At 51.1% G+C, this 20,223-nt stretch overlaps 1 long non-coding RNA gene across 1 annotated transcript in view; it reads right to left on the bottom strand.

Moving 5' to 3' along the window:
- Window positions 1–212: 212 nt before the first annotated feature.
- Window positions 213–20,223, bottom strand: part of LOC148479056 (uncharacterized) — a 49,464-nt gene continuing 29,453 nt past the window's right edge. The window contains exons 3-4 of the long non-coding RNA XR_015872005.1: window positions 6,905–6,996; window positions 213–742 (exon numbers count right to left, since the gene is read on the bottom strand). This is a non-coding gene — a long non-coding RNA (uncharacterized LOC148479056). The remainder of the gene's footprint in view (window positions 743–6,904; window positions 6,997–20,223) is intronic.

Below are 20,223 nucleotides of genomic sequence, written 5' to 3'. Positions count from 1 at the left end.
TGTACCACACGCTACAACCCAGAGTGCGTTCCAGCCAGGGAGCAGAAACTCACTTCTGCCCCAAGATTACACCAACTTCCGCGTTCCACCGAACCGGAAGTAGCGGGTGCAGCAGACAAATATGTCTGGAATAAGGATATGTTAGGCTGTGTTCCACATGCAAAGAGAAACTTCTAAGTCCAATCAGGTGGGGCAAATATCGATAGGCACAAGCTCATTACATCAAAGGGTACTAAGACCAGGGTTACAGGTGAATAGAGAAAAGAAAACAAATACAGACATGTTAAAATTATATTAAAATACACACCCATATACTTAAATGAATACCCAGAAAAAAATATATACATAAATATTAACATACACAAGACACCAATAACATAAAGCACAAAACAAATATACAATATACACACAAATATACCCCAAAAAATAAATATGCATACAAATTGTATCGCAAAGAAAAAACATACACACACTGCACAGGTGCATCAAAATCATGATGCCGAAAAGCCTATCAGCGCAAAAACACATTTCAAGTACTATATTCATTCAATCCGTGGAGTGACATGGTCCCAAGTCTAAATATCCACTTGGCTTCAAGTTTCTTCAGAAGCAATGCCCGATCACCTCCACAATAAGGTTTCGGTATTCAGTCTATGATCCTGCATTTAAGCATAGCGACCTGGTGGCCCGCATCCAGAAAGTGTTTCGCAACCGGTTTGTGGGACACATCCATCAGCAATGCCTGATGAATAGAGCTACGGTGATTAGCCATACGCTCGTGAAAGCGTATAGTAGTCATCCCTACATATGACAAGCTATGATTAAACCGTAAGGTACATCAGCATCTGAATAGATAGGATAGTTAATTTAAGATAAGTTCCACTAATATCTTTTAGTAGTTATACTGCCCAAGTGCATTTTTAGTAACACTATACAACATATGGGGGCTTATGTAATAGATTCCTAGATCACAGAACAGGCGTGATTTCATCGACTTCACAGCTAAATATAAAGCGGCAATGAGTTATATGGCAAAAACAAATTTAGCCGCAAATCTGCCAAAATCACGTCGATTCCATATTCTCAGGACCTATTTCATAACCCTACAACATAAATCGTTCTGACGCCCCTGACAGCCAGTAATTAACCAAGCAAAGCAACATTACATAATTATTTGATGTGCACTTTCAGTGCGCCTAACACAATACAAGCCGCAGTGTATGGAAAACAGGATTTTGGTACTTTATAATATTCTCCGATTCCATAGGGGACACTGGAGGCTTCAGACATTAGGGGGTATAGACGTTTGCTAAGTGGGAGCTGGCACTTTACAATTTTAAGTGCGACTAGCTCCTCCCCCTTTATACCCCCCTACAAGCCCAGTCTTAGGAAACTGTGCCCGAGGGGAGCTGAGAAAAAGACAAACGGAAGACGAGGAGACGAAGCAAGTACACAGAACATTTTAGAAGGTTGAAGTAACAGTAACACAACAAGAGAAAAGACGTCAAACAGTTCTTTAACAGTCATAACATAAAATTACCACAACCCTGGCAGGAAGGAACAGCGCAGAATCAGAGAAAGGTATGTATCGGTAAGTACCAAAATCCTGTTTTCTCCTTCATCCACTAGGGGATACTGGAGGCTTTAGACAGTGGAGACATCCCAGAGCTCCCATCATTGGCGGGAGAGCGCTGAGAACCCTGCAAAACAGACCAGCCATACTGCGCTGCAGAGACCACAATGTTAAATCTATAATAACGAATAAACGTATGCCAGCCAGACCAAGTAGCCGCCCAGCAAAGTAACTCCATGGAAACCCCGCGAGCAGCCACCCACGAGGAACCCATTGAGCGAGTGGAATGCGCTGTAAGAGAAGGCAGAGGCTCCCTAAATTAGGCCATATACGCCTATCTGATGGTCAGACAAATCCAGCGGGCCAGCTACTGTTTGGAAGCTGGCCAACCAGGACAAGCAGCATCCTACAAAACAAATAGAGTGTTTGTTCTACTTATGGCTACAGTCCTCTCTACATACATACAAAGAACCCTAACAACATCCAAGGATCTTGACGAAGGTGAATCCTGTGGAAGAAACAGGCACCACACTAGGTTGGTTGATGTGGAAAGCCGAAACCACCTTAGAAAATCCATTCTTGTACGGAGGTCGGCTCTATCCTCATGAAACACCAAGTATGGAGGATAGCAGGATAGAGCTCCCAGTTCTGACACCCTCCTGGCTGAGGCCAGCGCGAGAAGAAGTGTTACTGTCTACGAAAGAAATCTTAACTCTATAGACTCCAAAGATTCGAAAAGAGAAGACTACAAGTTGAATGATGGAATATACCAAGCTCTGCGAGGCCAATCCGTAACCACCAATAAAACATTGGCCTTCTCCCTTTTGATGTGTAGAATCCAGGGAGAAGAGGGAACGGAGGGAACAGATAGACAAATTGGAACTGCCACAGCGATGACAGTGTATCCACTGCCACTGCCGCGTCGAAGAGCAGTAGAGAGGCAGTTGATGATTTCATCTGGATGCCATGAGGTCGACCTGCAGAAGACCCCCACCGTTGGACAAGCTGGTGAAAAACCTGAAGATGTAGTACCCATTCCCCTGGCTGCACATCCTGCCGATCGCAAACATTTCCGCCCAGATTAGAATCCGGCTTACTTCTTTCATAGCCGGCCAACTTCTGGTTTGTTTATGTATTCCACTGTAGCGTTGTCTGACTGGACCCTGACTGCTCGGCCCCACAACAGGTGATCTGCTGTCTGAATAGCGTAGAACACTGTCTTTAATTTCAATATGTTCATCTGCAGACTCGCTTCCTGTGATGTCCGGTGGCCTTGGAAGTGAAGTTCCTAAATGATAGCCCCCCAGCCCCTCCCACACTCCGAATCTCTTTTCCTCCATTTAGGTGTACCGAGTTCAACCACCAGAGAAAGGATATCAGAGTTCTGGGACTTAACCTTACCTGTTGTTGAAGGAAAAGATGGGATCCTGTCCACTTTGAGAAGAGGGCAAGCTGAAAGGTCCTTCCGTAAGGAATGGCCGCGAATGCTGCAACCATCTTCCCCAGGAGTTGAATGCAAACATGCATCGATACCTGATGATGTCGAAGGACAATCCTCACCATCTCCTGCATAGAAGTTGCCTCTTCCTGAGGGAGGAACATCTGTTGACATAATGTCCATGATCATTCCCAGAAACTGTAGCCTCTGCGTCAGTTGCAGATGGGACTAGGGAAAGATCAGGATCCACCCTTGATGAATGAGAGGGCTGTGAGTCACTGTGATGTGCAGTAATTTGTCCCTGGAATGGGTCTTCAGAAGGAGATTGTCCAGGTGAAGGATAATAGTGATCCCTTGTTTTTCGAAGGAGACTCATCATCACAGCCATGACCCTTGTGAATACCCTGGGTGCTGATGATAAGCCGAAGGGAAAGGCCGGAAACTGGAAATGTGAATTTCGAACTGCGAATCTCAGACACACTTGGTGAGGCGGCCAGATAGGAATGTGAGGGGAGGCGTCCTTGATATCTCGAGATACCATGAATTCGCCTTCCTCTAGGCCCGCAATCACCGACTAAAGGAACTCCATCCTGAACTTGAAAATCCTTAGGTATGGCTTGAGATCCATCAAGTTCAGAATAGGTCTCATCGAGCTGTCCGTCCGGAAGCACAAAGAGACTGGAGTAAAAACCCTTTCGGGTCTGATTTCTGGGAACCTGGACCCCCACTCTTGTGGATAGAAGCCTGTCTATTGCTTCTTGTAAAACGACACTCCTGTCATTGGAGACTGGTAAACCTGGTAAAAAAAACCTAAGTGGAGGTTGAAGCTGAAAAATGAGCTTGCATCCCCGAGTGATTAGTCCATACTTTTTTGAAGTCCCAAAGATGCGCTCCCACTCTGTGGATTCCCAGGTGAGAGGGAAGACCATCCTGCCCGAGGCTTGGTAGTGGACTTAACCTCCTATTGATCAAATGTTGTTGTGGCTTTGCCATGTCCTCTGGAACCACGGGAAGTTGATGGTCCTCGTCTGAAGCGACCACGTGAACGTCCCGGAGCACGAAAGGACCAAAACTAAGGTCCCGAGTAAGATCTTCTAGAGGGAGGAGCCGCAGACAGAAGAAAAGTGTATTTACCTCCAGTAGCTTGAGAAATCCATTTATCTAGTTCCCAAAAAATACACTTCCCGTGAATGAAAGTGCTTTCACAGCTTTCTTCTATCTTGCATTCGCCTGCCATTGTTTAAGCCACAGCGCCCTATGCGCCGAAAACGCCAGAGATGAATATATTGCAAACGTCTTTGGACGACGTCAACCAATTTCTCCAAGGTAAGTCGCAGCTTCCCCTATATTGCTAACAGAATAAGCTTCCAGCAGCTTACAATCGCAGGACGCAGAGGCCTGCAGCTGTTTAAAGGGACTTGATAGTATTCTCTTTTAAAGCTGTTGCCCCAGGAACTGGTAGCATAGTCTTCCTAGACAGACTACTGTAGGGGGAGTAAACTAACAAAGTGGCATGCTGTCCCAGACTGGCTTTCGATCCTGGGACCTTTCTGTTACTGGTGTAATCGCCTTATCAGGTGAGCCACTTGAGCTCCTCACCAGATTTTCTACTATCTGTAGGATAAAAGGATAACAACCGCTGGGACATCTGAATTTTATTTTAAATGGATGTTCCTAATCTGACATCAAAAGAGAATCCCACTCTACTGAATGCAAAAGCTTGTCTTTGTTTCTTTAGAAAGAAAGACTGTCGTGTAATTACTATACCTGGCGGATTGCAGAAAGTAAAGCCTCTATCCGGACATCGGCTCAGGCTCCTACTGGATTTCCTTAGGCGAATTTGGGGCATATTTGCCCTTGGAAGACTGGCATATTCTCCTCCTCCAATTGGAGGACTGAGGGCAACAGTCTCTTTGAGACCTGTGGAGAGGATCCAGTTGTGTACGGGAAATAGTCACGCTTTTGAGATCCCATCCCTGGATTCAGCTAAGGACCTTGCCCATGCTGGTTTTTCTAGAGCCGCTGACCTGGAGACCTCTTCTTCTTTCCGAGAAGCCTCCATCTCGTCAGAGAGATGGGACATAAAATTACATTTGCTCCAGGTGAGTGAACTCACAACCTCGGTATTGCTCAACCGATACTATCTTATAAGTACAGCACGCTGAACGATTGCGCCACTGGAGCACATTGTAACCTGCGCCATTCAAGACAGCGGAAATGACATCCCTGAAGATTGTTATTCAGGATTGCATGGTCACACATTAGTAGGGAGTTAGATGACTGCCCCTGTACATTTTTTCTGCACACTTTTTGCAGGTAAATAACTTTTGGGACGCCTTAGCATCCCTTTCAGTTATGATACATACAGACCCCACACAAACAACAGTAAAGTGTAGTGAAAAAGGTCAAAAGAAGAATATGAGATACAGAGAGGCAGGAGAGAGCCACACTTGCCCTAATAGAGCTCCTAGCAGTGCCAGAAAACGCTAGGCAAAGAAGGAAGTAACCACTAAGTAGTTTTACCTTAAATACTCTCCTGATCAGCCTAAACCCACTGTTTACTTACAGTCCAGGTTAGACTTACAGTCCATGCAGCAGCATTTAACGTATGTAGCAGAATGTCCCTCCGTGTAATGGTCGCCAGCACCCTCGAGGGAAGCGCGGATGGACGCTGGGAGGAAGGAGCAGGACTCTTGAGCTAGGCTACCCCCCCCCCCCCACTATTGCGCTTAAATTGGGTTATAAGCGTGCTATGTCTGCTGCACGAGGATGATGTGCTAGTGATATGTTTGGCTGCCCCGCTAATCGGAGCAGCCTGCTCCTGTATAATTATAATTTAATGTTGACCTGGCTACCCCGCTAGACGGGGAGCCAGGGCATACTCACAACGCTGCTCCGCTGACTAATGGAGGACCGCTATGCGCACTGCGAGCAGCGGCATGCGAGACCTCCAATATGGAGACTGTAGTCGGGGACCCCAGGCGAACTGTGTGCAGTTGCGAGCGGGTCCCCCTGGCAGCTCGATCGATGCAGAGAGGCAGCACAGCTGCTGCCTGTCTGTTCCTCAATGTAGATATTGTTTAGCTTCAGCGCAGCAACCCTCTATTTAAATACCCTGAAAATGTGAATAACTAAGACTGGGCTTGTAGGCGGGTATAGAGGGGGAGGAGCTAGTCACACTTAAAAATTTAAAGTGGCAGCTCCCACTTGGCACACGTCTATACCCCATACTGTCTGAAGCCTCCAGTGTCCCCTAGTGCATGAAGGAGAAAGGGTGGAATTTAAAATCTGATTGTTCTCCTGGCAGGAGAACAATCTGTTAACTGCTAGGAGGAAGATTCTCCTGAATGACAGGGATATAATGCACTGACCCAGAAGGGGAGGGGAGGGGGGGGGGGGGGATTTATTCTCAAAATTCTTATTTTGATGGACATCACCTCTAAGCAGCTGGGAATCCTTAACATAGAAAGAGACAGGTTCCCATAACATGAAGATCACCATGTATAGCTAATGTACAGAAGTTACTTACCTTGGGTGCAGCGCTCACTGGTTACCGCCACCATCTCTTACCTCTCTGCTATGTATCTAAGTGATGGCCAGTGCTACACAGGCAGTAGTGTCACAAGGGATAGGCATTGCCGACTTTTCCATTCCACATGAGTGGGAATATCACAGAGGAGGGGCAATGACAACACCAAGGCCTGCCTAATACAGACTGATGAAGTAGCATAGAGCAGTGCTGAACCCACACTGGTCAGGAGCAGCCCAGACAAGTAAAACCCTGTGTATTAGCCTAACATAGTGATCTGGTGTAACAGAACCACCCTGTTATGGAAGAGAAGAAATGTCACCAGGGATATCACCTTCCTGGCAAATACTGGTCAGCAACTCACAATAACTCTTTCCAGTCACACCAGGCTTCATCTTCCTCCCCCCAGCACTGAGGCAGTCATAGGCAGCGCTTAGGTTGTTGTTAAAAGCAGACCTGTAAGAGACAACAATTAAGTATTAAAACCCATTTTTACCTCTACAGTATTTGTTAAACAGCATTTAATAAGCACCTGCAAACATGTATAACAGCACATCTGCCCCAATGACTCCACACTGGAAAGCATCATTCTTGTACCAATGTGGAAATTAGACATGAAACTGTCAAAGAGAAATGGAGCTAAAATACAAAACTAGGGTCTATTTTCTAAGCAATGTTAGGAGACAGAGTGAAATGAGATAAGGTACCAGCCAATCTGCTCCTAAATGCCATCTCACAGGCTGTTTGAAAAATGACAGGTGGGAGCTGATTGGCTGGCACCTTATCACTTTTCACTCTGTCCTAACACTGCTTAGTAAATAGACCCCTAGGTTTTCCCCTGACTCTGCATTACAGCTTTGTTATACAGTAAATTGATTCACCAAAAGATTCTAAAAATCTAAACCAGGCGCAAAAATATTAAACATGAACTGAAGATGTATCCTACTTAGCAGCTCCCAAGAGTATTTCTGGAGATACTCAGTACTGAACAAAACTAAAAAACCAATAAAGGCACATAGGGAGCGCTTACATGCTCCCTATGTGCCTTTATTGGTTTATTAGTTTTGTTATACAGTAGTATAGTGTGAGAATTTCCTCTTCAGTCACATAACAGGGAAACACAGCTTGAAGTGGCTAAATAGCTGGTGAGAAACAAGCTGGAGAGAGAGAGAGAGAGAGGGAGAGGGCAATGGAGAGACAGGGAGAGGAGGGGGAGAGGGGCAATGGAGAGACAGGAAGAGGAGGGGGGAGAGGGGCAATGGGGAGAGACAGGGAGAGGAGGGGGGAGAGGGGCAATGGGGAGAGACAGGGAGAGGAGGGGGAGAGGGGCAATGGGGAGAGACAGGGAGAGGAGGGGGGAGAGGGAGAGGGGCAATGGGCAGAGACAGAGAGAGGAGAGGGGCAATGGGGAGAGACAGAGAGAGGAGAGGCAATGGGGAGATACAGGGAGAGGAGGGGGGAGAGGGGCAATGGGGAGAGACAGAGAGAGGAGGGAGGAGAAGGAGAGTTGGGGAGAGACAGGGAAATGGGGAAGAGATGGAGAGAAAAGTAAAACAGCACAGCCAGCCAGGGATGACTCCTAGTACACAATAAGGTATACTGTATGATGTAGCTGACCCCCACTGTGAAAGGGAGCAGCTCTGGGTGTCCAAACCTAGCTGTGCTGCGGGTCCATGTAGAATTTCCCATGCTGATGTCACTGGCAGGAGCTCCACCTCCCTGTGACATCCTGTCTGATCAACCAACCGGTATACCCAGCAGGCAGCAGTGCACAGTGGTCCAGCCCTGCATTAGACACTGAATGCTCCGTCCCCCAGACAGAAGGCTCCGCCCCCACATTGAAGGCTCCGCCCCCTCCGAGTACCTGGACTCTCATCAAGTCAATATAACTGTTTAATAAAGTGCAAAGAAAAATAAATAAAATATTAATTAATTGATTACAGGCTGTGGGTGGCCTCAGCCTCTCATGATTTATGTTAGAGGACTCCAGTGGAAAATGCAGGATTTCTAGAAGGGGGTTTCCAAATGCTTGATTTTAGAGCGAGTGTGGCCAGTCCATGAAGAGGGCATAATTAGCACTAATCCAGCTTTAATATGCATCATACAAAGTGTATTGTGTGTCATAATTCCAGCATATACAGGATCACAGGAAGTCATTAGATGCAGCAGTAGTGCCATCCTGCCTGAGTTGAATGTTTTTATTTTAGATGTGGACACCATTCCAGAGCATTGGAGCAAGTCTGGGAGCCTGGAGGAGCAGCAGAAGAACCCAGCACTGCCCTGGACATATATGTACATATTGGGCTCTATAGCAGTGCATGTTTTCCAGATCTCCTAGTTGGTGCACAGGTTATTTATTACTGGCTGATACATGTTAAAAGATCCACAGGTGGTGCTAATTATTTCATTTGTGATACTAAGAACTATTATGTTACTATTTCTACTGTGGTCATGGTGTGGGCTGGGTACGGGGGTTTCCAGGCAGACGGAAACCCTCCCTGCGTTTGCCTATGTACTCCCGTTGCAGAAAGCAGCAGCGCCATAGGCCCCGCCCCCCCACATTAAAGGACGGGGCTCTGAGACAGTGGCCCATTTGGGAATACCTCAAGGGACGTGGCTAAACAAGTTTCTTGGCTCCTAAGCTGTTTCTTCAGAAGAAAACTGCTGCTGCTCGGCTGGACTGGCCCATCTGGCCATCAGCCCTTCTGGCATGTGCTAGAACTGCTATATGGCCAGTTCAGCCATGACTGCAACTGTGATTAAAGTATGGGGGCCCCGGAGAAAGGGGAGCCCAGGGGGATGTGCTATCAGTCCCCCTCCCCCCAAATCCAGGTCTGTGGCTGCAGACTGGAAGGCAGGTAGAGAATACTGCCTGCCCAATCTGATTGTGTGCAAATCACAGGCACAGCAGCCAGGGAGCATCTTTCTCTGCCTGTCTTTCAGCCAGCTGCCCTATGGACGGAGCGAGTGGCCAAACACTCCATGAAGATACCCCCTGGCCCAACCTGCCCCTGCTTAAAGGCCCCTAAAATTGTGGGGCCCTGGGCAGCTGCCTGGATGTGCCTATAAGCTAAGATGGCTCCTCCTAGGGATAGGATAGGAAAACATCATCTATGACATTGGCTTTTGCACATGGTCAGTAGACCGCGCATGCGCAGGAGTCCGGAAAATTTAAATGTGACCTCTGATGCAATCAATTCACTCCTAACACACCGCTGGAATGGGCTCCATCACACTCTTCCTCTTTCCTCTCCTCAGGCTCACCCAGTCTGACCATGTGGTTCTTCTCTCCAGCCCCTAAGCGACAGTACGCTAACCTGCTTCCTCTCTCACCCAGCGATTACTGTTTAGAGTTGCATCTACTAACCCCACCTGTCCTTGCTCCCCAACGGCGCAAATTGGTGTCTTAAAAGGACTGGAATGGAGAACATTGCTGATGAGTGGTCAGAGCTGCTCCAGGTGCCAGGGACTTGAGGCTGCATTTACTAGGAAGGAGGAACTGGAAGCGATTGTTGGTGATTGACAGGTAATGTGATAAATGAGAGGGGAGTTCATGATTATCCTGATTTCCAGTTTGTTAGTACGAAAATGCAGCATCCAGAGGAAACCCACACAAACACAGGGAGAACATAAAGACTCCATACAGAAAAAGCCTTGGTCAGGCATTGGATTTACGACCTCAGCGCTGAAGCAGTAATGCTAAACCCTACACTCACTGAGCTGTCCTTTCATTTTGCTCATAAAAAATATATTGTTAATTATGGGCCTAATTCAATTAGAAGCGAAAAGTCAGTCGGCTGAATTTTCGCCATCATCTGAGCTTTTGGGTGCGAAAAAGTATCGTGCTCGTCCCCGCTTATCCACGTATTCAATTCCAAATCAGCAAAAACGGTCCCCAGCGACACTGAAATCAGCTAAAAGTTCTGTCATTTTTGGGGAAATCAGACTGACACCCCCCAAAAGATGCTCTGACATGGGGGGGGGATCATTCTGGATACCCCCGAATAGCCCTGCCTGCAAGTATTTGGGGTTTTTAAATGGTATATAGCGTTTTCACAGATGTGGCGAAGAATAGCATTTTGGAGTTTTTTTGGGGGAAAATAACTACTCCCATCAAATTTGGGGTACATGAAAATGAGTACTAGCATATCTTGAAGTTGCTAATATGAAGTTTAAAAAAACTTGAAAAATGCACCTGACGCAACTACTTGCAATCAAAAAAACACCTGGGGCTAACTTGGGGACCCCCCCCGAGTCTATTTCGCTAGTTTTCAAGTCTGTCCCCCAACTTTGATTTTTTTTTTTTTTCACCCCTAAAATGAAAGTACTTTTTTGGGGTGTCCTAAGGTACTTTAAAAAACATTTGGCACAGATTACCTTTAGTGAACTGTCCAAAGGGTGCTGGGTGGTTTCGGGAAGTCTGCACCCCAAAACCCCAATTCTGCACTTTTTCTCGCCACCTATTCATAGGTGATGCTATTTCGCCAGGTCTGATGCATTGACATTTCGCACTGGCGAAAAGTTGGAATAATTGAATACGGGGATAAGTTCAAACCGGCGAAAATTACATCATTGGCGAAAAAGTATCACGGAAACGGACTTTTCTTGAATATGACCCAGTATGTTATAACACCAAAGGAACACAGTTGAGTGAATTATTATTATTAGTGGTCATCCATAATGATTAAATACAAGTGGCACTATCTATGGTACCCTATAAGAAATAGACCCAAGAGTGCTACAGTTTCTTTTAGATTTGATTCAACAGTCCAAGATAGGCACATGCCCACTTTGGGGGAGGATTCCTACTGACCGGAAACTGATTAGCTTCAGCGCATATTAATCTTCCCATACCAATGCTATTTCCATCAAGATCCATGGCAACTGCATCATATGCAACACATTTAAACAGTCATGCGCTGCATATTACTCTCTTCATGTGAGGAGCAGACCGCTATTGATGACAGGGACTTCAGCTTCCAGGAACTGGTAAAGCTGTTCATCTGTGCCAATTGCTCCTTTATAATATAATGTATTAAGGGCCTGATTCATTAAGGATCACTATTGCAATTGCAGCTCCTTAATCGCACGCAGGTCTGCTGCGAAAATATGCTAATGACTGCAATCGTAATACCGTCACACTGCCAGCATAGAGACGCCCACTGCCTCCCACTACCGCTATCTCACATCCGTAATACCTTGCAAACCTTAAACATCGGTAACATCAAGTACCATCGGCCCCTCACGCAAAATTAAAGCAGCCCTGACCCTAATTACAAATTGCTAACCTAGTTGCACGCAGTAAGTACTCAAGCTGCGTATGCAATCTCACTGGCTAATGTATGCACGCCCAGGCAATGGATTCAAACGGACAGACCACCCCCCGTCACCACCCCCAAACGCTCACTGCCTGTCAATCACTGTGTGGTGCCTTCACGCGCTGCGAAGCATACGCATGCACAGTACGCAATCATCGCCCGTCTGCATATGCTTTAGCAGTTGCACTGTACACACAATGGACCTCATTCAGAGTCGGTCGTTGCGGCCGCATGATCGTACGCCAACGATGTTCGATATACTGCGCATGCGTAAAGTTCGCAATGCGCGTGTGCAAACTTGCCGCTACGATCAGAAATTTCTCTCTCCTTGAACACAGCCAGGTCGGTAGCTTCAGTGACAGATGGAGGCGTTTGTGGGTGGTAACAGGGGAAGGTGCTTGAAAACGGGGGAGTGGAGATCCGAACGCAGGCGTGCCTCATTATGCGAACGGCCTTTTATGGGAGTGCATACGGATTATGGGAGTGCATAATTAACAAAGTAGCATCATGGCACATGTGACATGGGAGGTTTTTACACTGACATGATCGTAGAGCTTAAGAGAGGGTAAGGTCAACCTTAAGCTCTACGACCAGTTCCGATGGTCCCCGATGGTCTTGATTAATCCTTATATGCCTGGAATTGACGTGCAATGCGTACGAGAAGGGGCCGTATTTTTTTGTCCTCCAACCGCTTCCTCCCCTTGGTCGGCCAGCTACCGATCCGAACTTAGGGACGCAACTTACGAGGGAATCATTTGAATATCCGGCCCCTTTTCCCGTACGACCGTGCGGCCGCTTCGACCGACTCTGAATGAGGTCCAATATATCTGTGAACAGCCCTGGCATTTGAAGCACACAGGCGCTCCTGCTGTGCACTTTATGCACAAAAACATGCCAGTGCTAGTAAAATGTGGGCTATCACTAGTGTTCACTCTAGGGCCCTGATTCAGAGGCGCTCGCTATTTGCGAGTGCTCGCTCTGAATCAGGGCGGGACGGCTTTTTCTTTTGCCCGGCCTCCAGGCCACTCGTTAAGCTGTGGGTGACCACCCACAGCTTTAGCGGGCGGCCTGGCGATGGTTGCGTTTATGGCGACCATCGGGCTTGCGAGGAGGCCCTTGTCTTAGGGTCTCAGGTCTCGCAAGCCCGAGTGGACTCCCTGCTCTAATAGAGCAGGAAGTCCACTAGTGACATCACGAATGATGTCAGTATTGCTGCCCACAAACGGCAGGCGTTCCTTCGGGAACGCCTCAGTTTGTGCAGCCACCCCCCCCCTCCCGCCTACAAACGGGGCGAGCTGTCGATCAACATCGACAACCGCCCCGTTTTGTAGCGAGCCCCGGAGCGAGTGAAGTTCTCACTCGCTCCGGGGCTCGCGCACGCCACTGGCCGACCATCGATAGCGCTCGCGAGCGTGTCTGAATCAGGCCCTAGGTCCGGCAGCAGGCAGGGTGCCGGATCAAGAGACAGGGCACTTCTGCGCGCTCCTTTGGCACGCGCGGCCGAAAAGGGTGCATGACCAAAGAAAAGGGGGCGTGTCTTTATTGCACGCCCCCTGTTCATCACTCCTGGGGGCGTGGCCGGCACTTACGGACATGCCGGGCAGCCCCCAAGCGCTAGGGTCACTGTGAATGGATGCCGGGTGCATGCACCCAGTGTGCGCGATTTATTTAAAGAGCATATATTTTATCACTCTGCCATGTTAAATTATTTAACATGACAGAGTGATAAAATATATATCTTTAAATATATCAACCCCCTTACACGACAGTGATAAGACAGGGGCAGGAGGACTATGGGAGACAATGAAGGCGCTGGGCGCCAGCACTGAAGGGGCTCCACCTCAAATCACCCACAATATATTCACCACAATTAGGGCCTGATTCAGAGCCGAACGCTCTGACCAGAGCGCTCGCTCTGAATCAGTGCCCTCCTCCATGGGAACGCCTCTATCTGGCAGGCACGCCCCCGGCACGCCCACCAAAGGGGGCGTGCTGTCAATCAACATCGACAGCACGCTCCCTTTGGTGCGATACCCGGAGCGATGGAGAGCCCGTCGCTCGCCGGGTCTCGCGCATGCGCACGACGGAGCTCCCTCCGTCGTGCGCATGCGCAGTGGGGGAACATCGACCCGCTTGCAAGAATGGGGGGAGGCACCAAATGATAGAATGGAGAATGGGGGGGGCACCAAATGATAACTTGCCTCCGGGCGTCTGTGATGAACTGACAGGGAGAGGCAGTGGGTGACATAGCGGATGACGGGGAGAGGCAGTGGGTGACATAACGGATGACGGGGAGAGGCAGTGGGTGACATAGCGGATGACGGGGAGAGGCAGTGGGTGAAAGAGGATGACGGGGAGAGGCAGTGGGTGAAAGAGGATGACGGGGAGAGGCAGTGGGTGACATAGCGGATGACGGGGAGAGGCAGTGGGTGACATAGCGGATGACGGGGAGAGGCAGTGGGTGACATAGCGGATGACGGGGAGAGGCAGTGGGTGACATAGCGGATGACGGGGAGAGGCAGTGGGTGACATAGCGGATGACGGGGAGAGGCAGTGGGTGACATAGCGGATGACGGGGAGAGGCAGTGGGTGACATAGCGGATGACGGGGAGAGGCAGTGGGTGACATAGCGGATGACGGGGAGAGGCAGTGGGTGACATGGCGGATGATGGGGAGAGGCAGTGGGTGACATGGCGGATGATGGGGAGAGGCAGTGGGTGACATGGCGGATGACGAGGAGAGGCAGTGAGTGACAGAGGATGAAAGGGAGAGGCAGTGGGTGACAGAGGATGACGGAAAGAGGCAGTGGGTGACATAGTGGATGACGGGGAGAGGCAGTGGGTGACATAAAAGATGACAGGGAGAAGCAGTGGGTGACATAGCGGATGACGGGGAGAGGCAGTGAGTGACAGAGGATGACAGGGAGAGGCAGTGGGTGACAGAGGATGATGGGAAGAGGCAGTGGGTGACATAGCGGATGACGGGGAGAGGCAGTGGGTGACATAAAAGATGACAGGGAGAAGCAGTGGGTGACATAGCGGATGACAGGAAGAGGCAGTGGGTGACATAGCGGATGACGGGGAGAGGCAGTGGGTGACATAGTGGATGACGGGGAGAGGCAGTGGGTGACATAAAAGATGACGGGGAGAGGCAGTGGGTGACAGAGGATGACGGGGAGAGGCAGTGGGTGACAGAGGATGACGGGAGAGGCAGTGGGTGACATAGCGGATGACAGGGAGAGGCAGTGGGTGACAGAGGATGACAGGGAGAGGCAGTGGGTGACATAAAAGATGACGGGGAGAGGCAGTGGGTGACATAGCGGATGACGGGGAGAGGCAGTGGGTGACATAGCGGATGACGGGGAGAGGCAGTGGGTGACATAGCGGATGACGGGGAGAGGCAGTGGGTGACATAGCGGATGACGGGGAGAGGCAGTGGGTGACATAGCGGATGACGGGGAGAGGCAGTGGGTGACATAGCAGATGACGGGGAGAGGCAGTGGGTGACATAGCGGATGATGGGGAGAGGCAGTGGGTGACATAAAAGATGACAGGGAGAGGCAGTGGGTGACAGAGGATGAAAGGGAGAGGCAGTGGGTGATGGAGTGAGAGAGAGGCAGTGGGTGATGTAAGGTAGAGGGTCACAGGGAGAGTGTGACGGGGATATAGTGACTCCGAGAAGAGGCAGAGGGTGACAGGGAGAGGCAGTGGGTGACATGGCGGATGATGGGGAGAGGCAGTGGGTGACATAGCGGATGACGGGGAGAGGCAGTGGGTGACATGGCGGATGATGGGGAGAGGCAGTGGGTGACATGGCGGATGACGGGGAGAGGCATTGGGTGACATGGCGGATGATGGGGAGAGGCAGTGGGTGACATGGCGGATGACGGGGAGAGGCAGTGAGTGACAGAGGATGACAGGGAGAGGCAGTGGGTGACAGAGGATGACGGAAAGAGGCAGTGGGTGACATAAAAGATGACAGGGAGAGGCAGTGGGAGACAGAGGATGACGGGAAGAGGCAGTGGGTGACATAGCGGATGTGGGGAGAGGCAGTGGGTGACATAAAAGATGACAGGGAGAGGCAGTGGGTGACATAGCGGATGACGGGGAGAGGCAGTGGGTGACAGAGGATGACGGGGAGAGGCAGTGGGTGACATAGCGGATGACGGGGAGAGGCAGTGGGTGACATAGCGGATGACGGGGAGAGGCAGTGGGTGACATAGTGGATGACGGGGAGAGGCAGTGGGTGACATAAAAGATGACGGGGAGAGGCAGTGGGTGACAGAGGATGACGGGGAGAGGCAGTGGGTGACAGAGGATGACGGGAGAGGCAGTGGGTGACATAGCGGATGACAGGGAGAGGCAGTGGGTGACATAAAAGATGACGGGGAGAGGCAGTGGGTGACATAAAAGATGACGGGGAGAGGCAGTGGGTGACATAGCGGATGACGGGGAGAGGCAGTGGGTGACATAGCGGATGACGGGGAGAGGCAGTGGGTGACATAGCGGATGACGGGGAGAGGCAGTGGGTGACATAGCGGATGACGGGGAGAGGCAGTGGGTGACATAGCAGATGACGGGGAGAGGCAGTGGGTGACATAGCGGATGATGGGGAGAGGCAGTGGGTGACATAAAAGATGACAGGGAGAGGCAGTGGGTGACAGAGGATGAAAGGGAGAGGCAGTGGGTGATGGAGTGAGAGAGAGGCAGTGGGTGATGTAAGGTAGAGGGTCACAGGGAGAGTGTGACGGGGATATAGTGACTCCGAGAAGAGGCAGAGGGTGACAGGGAGAGGCAGTGGGTGACATGGCGGATGATGGGGAGAGGCAGTGGGTGACATAGCGGATGACGGGGAGAGGCAGTGGGTGACATGGCGGATGATGGGGAGAGGCAGTGGGTGACATGGCGGATGACGGGGAGAGGCAGTGGGTGACATGGCGGATGATGGGGAGAGGCAGTGGGTGACATGGCGGATGACGGGGAGAGGCAGTGAGTGACAGAGGATGACAGGGAGAGGCAGTGGGTGACAGAGGATGACGGAAAGAGGCAGTGGGTGACATAAAAGATGACAGGGAGAGGCAGTGGGAGACAGAGGATGACGGGAAGAGGCAGTGGGTGACATAGCGGATGTGGGGAGAGGCAGTGGGTGACATAAAAGATGACAGGGAGAGGCAGTGGGTGACATAGCGGATGACGGGGAGAGGCAGTGGGTGACAGAGGATGACGGGGAGAGGCAGTGGGTGACAGAGGATGACGGGAAGAGGCAGTGGGTGACATAACGGATGACGGGGAGAGGCAGTGGGTGACATAAAAGATGACGGGGAGAGGCAGTGGGTGACAGAGGATGACGGGGAGAGGCAGTGGGTGACATAGCGGATGACAGGGAGAGGCAGTGGGTGACATAAAAGATGACAGGGAGAGGCAGTGGGTGACATAGCGGATGACAGGGAGAGGCAGTGGGTGACATAGCGGATGACGGGGAGAGGCAGTGGGTGACAGAGGATGACAGGGAGAGGCAGTGGGTGACATAAAAGACGACGGGGAGAGGCAGTGGGTGACATAGCAGATGACAGGGAGAGGCAGTGGGTGAAAGAGGATGACAGGGAGAGGCAGTGGGTGACATAGCGGATGACGGGGAGAGGCAGTGGGTGACATAGCGGATGACGGGGAGAGGCAGTGGGTGACAGAGGATGACGGGAAGAGGCAGTGGGTGACATAACGGATGACGGGGAGAGGCAGTGGGTGACATAAAAGATGACGGGGAGAGGCAGTGGGTGACAGAGGATGACGGGGAGAGGCAGTGGGTGACATAGCGGATGACAGGGAGAGGCAGTGGGTGACATAAAAGATGACAGGGAGAGGCAGTGGGTGACATAGCGGATGACAGGGAGAGGCAGTGGGTGACATAAAAGATGACGGGGAGAGGCAGTGGGTGACATAGCAGATGACAGGGAGAGGCAGTGGGTGACAGAGGATGACAGGGAGAGGCAGTGGGTGACATAGCGGATGGCTGGGAGAGGCAGTTGGTGACAGAGGATGACAGGGAGAGGCAGTGGGTGACATAAAAGATGACAGGGAGAGGCAGTGGGAGACAGAGGATGACGGGAAGAGGCAGTGGGTGACATAGCGGATGTGGGGAGAGGCAGTGGGTGACATAAAAGATGACGGGGAGAGGCAGTGGGTGACATAAAAGATGACGGGGAGAGGCAGTGGGTGACAGAGGATGACGGGGAGAGGCAGTGGGTGACAGAGGATGACGGGAAGAGGCAGTGGGTGACATAACGGATGACGGGGAGAGGCAGTGGGTGACATAAAAGATGACGGGGAGAGGCAGTGGGTGACAGAGGATGACGGGGAGAGGCAGTGGGTGACATAGCGGATGACAGGGAGAGGCAGTGGGTGACATAAAAGATGACAGGGAGAGGCAGTGGGTGACATAGCGGATGACAGGGAGAGGCAGTGGGTGACATAGCGGATGACGGGGAGAGGCAGTGGGTGACATAAAAGACGACGGGGAGAGGCAGTGGGTGACATAGCAGATGACAGGGAGAGGCAGTGGGTGACAGAGGATGACAGGGAGAGGCAGTGGGTGACATAGCGGATGACGGGGAGAGGCAGTGGGTGACAGAGGATGACGGGGAGAGGCAGTGGGTGACAGAGGATGACGGGAAGAGGCAGTGGGTGACATAACGGATGACGGGGAGAGGCAGTGGGTGACATAAAAGATGACGGGGAGAGGCAGTGGGTGACAGAGGATGACGGGGAGAGGCAGTGGGTGACATAGCGGATGACAGGGAGAGGCAGTGGGTGACATAAAAGATGACAGGGAGAGGCAGTGGGTGACATAGCGGATGACAGGGAGAGGCAGTGGGTGACAGAGGATGACAGGGAGAGGCAGTGGGTGACATAAAAGATGACGGGGAGAGGCAGTGGGTGACATAGCGGATTACGGGGAGAGGCAGTGGGTGACAGAGGATGACAGGGAGAGGCAGTGGGTGACATAAAAGATGATGGGGAGAGGCAGTGGGTGACATAGCGGATTACGGGGAGAGGCAGTGGGTGAATAGCGGATGACGGGGAGAGGCAGTGGGTGACAAAAAAGATGACGGGGAGAGGCAGTGGGTGACATAGCGGATGACTGGAAGAGGCAGTGGGTGACATAAAAGATGACAGGGAGAAGCAGTGGGTGACATAGCGGATGACGGGGAGAGGCAGTGGGTGACAGAGTGAGAGAGAGGCAGTGGGTGACAGAGGATGACAGGGAGAGGCAGTGGGTGACAGAGAATGACAGGGAGAGGCAGTGGGTGACATGGCGGATGGCAGGGAGAGGCAGTGGGTGACATAGCGGATGACGGGGAGAGGCAGTGGGTGACGGAGTGAGAGAGAGGCAGTGGGTGATGTTAGGTAGAGGGTCACAGGGAGAGTGTGACGGGGAGATAGTGACTCCGAGAAGAGGCAGAGGGTGACAGAGGATGACAGGGAGAGGCAGTGGGTGACATAGCGGATGACAGGGAAAGGCAGTGGATGACAGAGGATGACAGAGAGAGGCAGTGGGTGACGGAGTGAGAGGCAGTGGGTGATGTAATGTAGAGGGTCACAGGGAGAGTGTGACGGGGAGATAGTGACTCCGAGAAGAGGCAGAGGGTGACAGGGAGAGGCAGTGGGTGATGTAAGGTAGAGGGTCACAGGGAGAGTGTGACGGGGAGATAGTGACTCCGAGAAGAGGCAGAGGGTGACAGGCAAAGGGTGAGGCAGCGGCTGATAGAAAAAGATAGTGGGAGGTGGTGAGGCAGTTCAGTGACAGGGAGAAGGTAACAGGTAGAGGCAGTGGTCCATGTGGGGAGATGCAAAGGGTGACAGGGAGAAGGTAATGGTGAGAGGCAATAAGTGATGGAGAGAGGCAATGGGCGACACCATGAAATGGGTGACAGAGGGGAGGCAGTAGATGACAGAGTATGATGGTGAAAGGCAGTGTGTGACAGGGAGAGGTAGTGGGTGACGCCTGGTAGAGGGTGAAAGGCAGTGGGTGATGGGGAGAGGCTGTGGGTGATATATAGGAGGGCACTGGGCTAGATGGAAAGGGGGCAGTGAGATGGTGGTGGTAAGGAGGGGGACACTAGGCTGGAAAAGGCAGTACACTGGACTGAATGAGGGGGGGGCACTGACTGGACAGTCTGGGTATTCTTGCTGAGGGGAAGTTAGATGGGACAGTGGGCTGACTGGGGAGCGAAGGGGAGAGACAATGAGCTGGCAGGGTGGGAGTCACTGCAATGAGGTGTCCATTGGTTAGGGGGACTGGGCAGGATGGGAAAGGGCAGAGAGATGAGGTTGGTAGGTGGGAACACAAGGCTGAATGAAGGGGGTCA

This window comes from Taudactylus pleione, unplaced genomic scaffold (assembly GCF_031769625.1).
Source record: "Taudactylus pleione unplaced genomic scaffold, aTauple2 ptg000641l, whole genome shotgun sequence".
NCBI lineage: Eukaryota > Metazoa > Chordata > Amphibia > Anura > Myobatrachidae > Taudactylus > Taudactylus pleione.
Note: the sequence above shows the minus strand (reverse complement) of the source record. Positions and strands in the feature narration are given on the sequence as shown.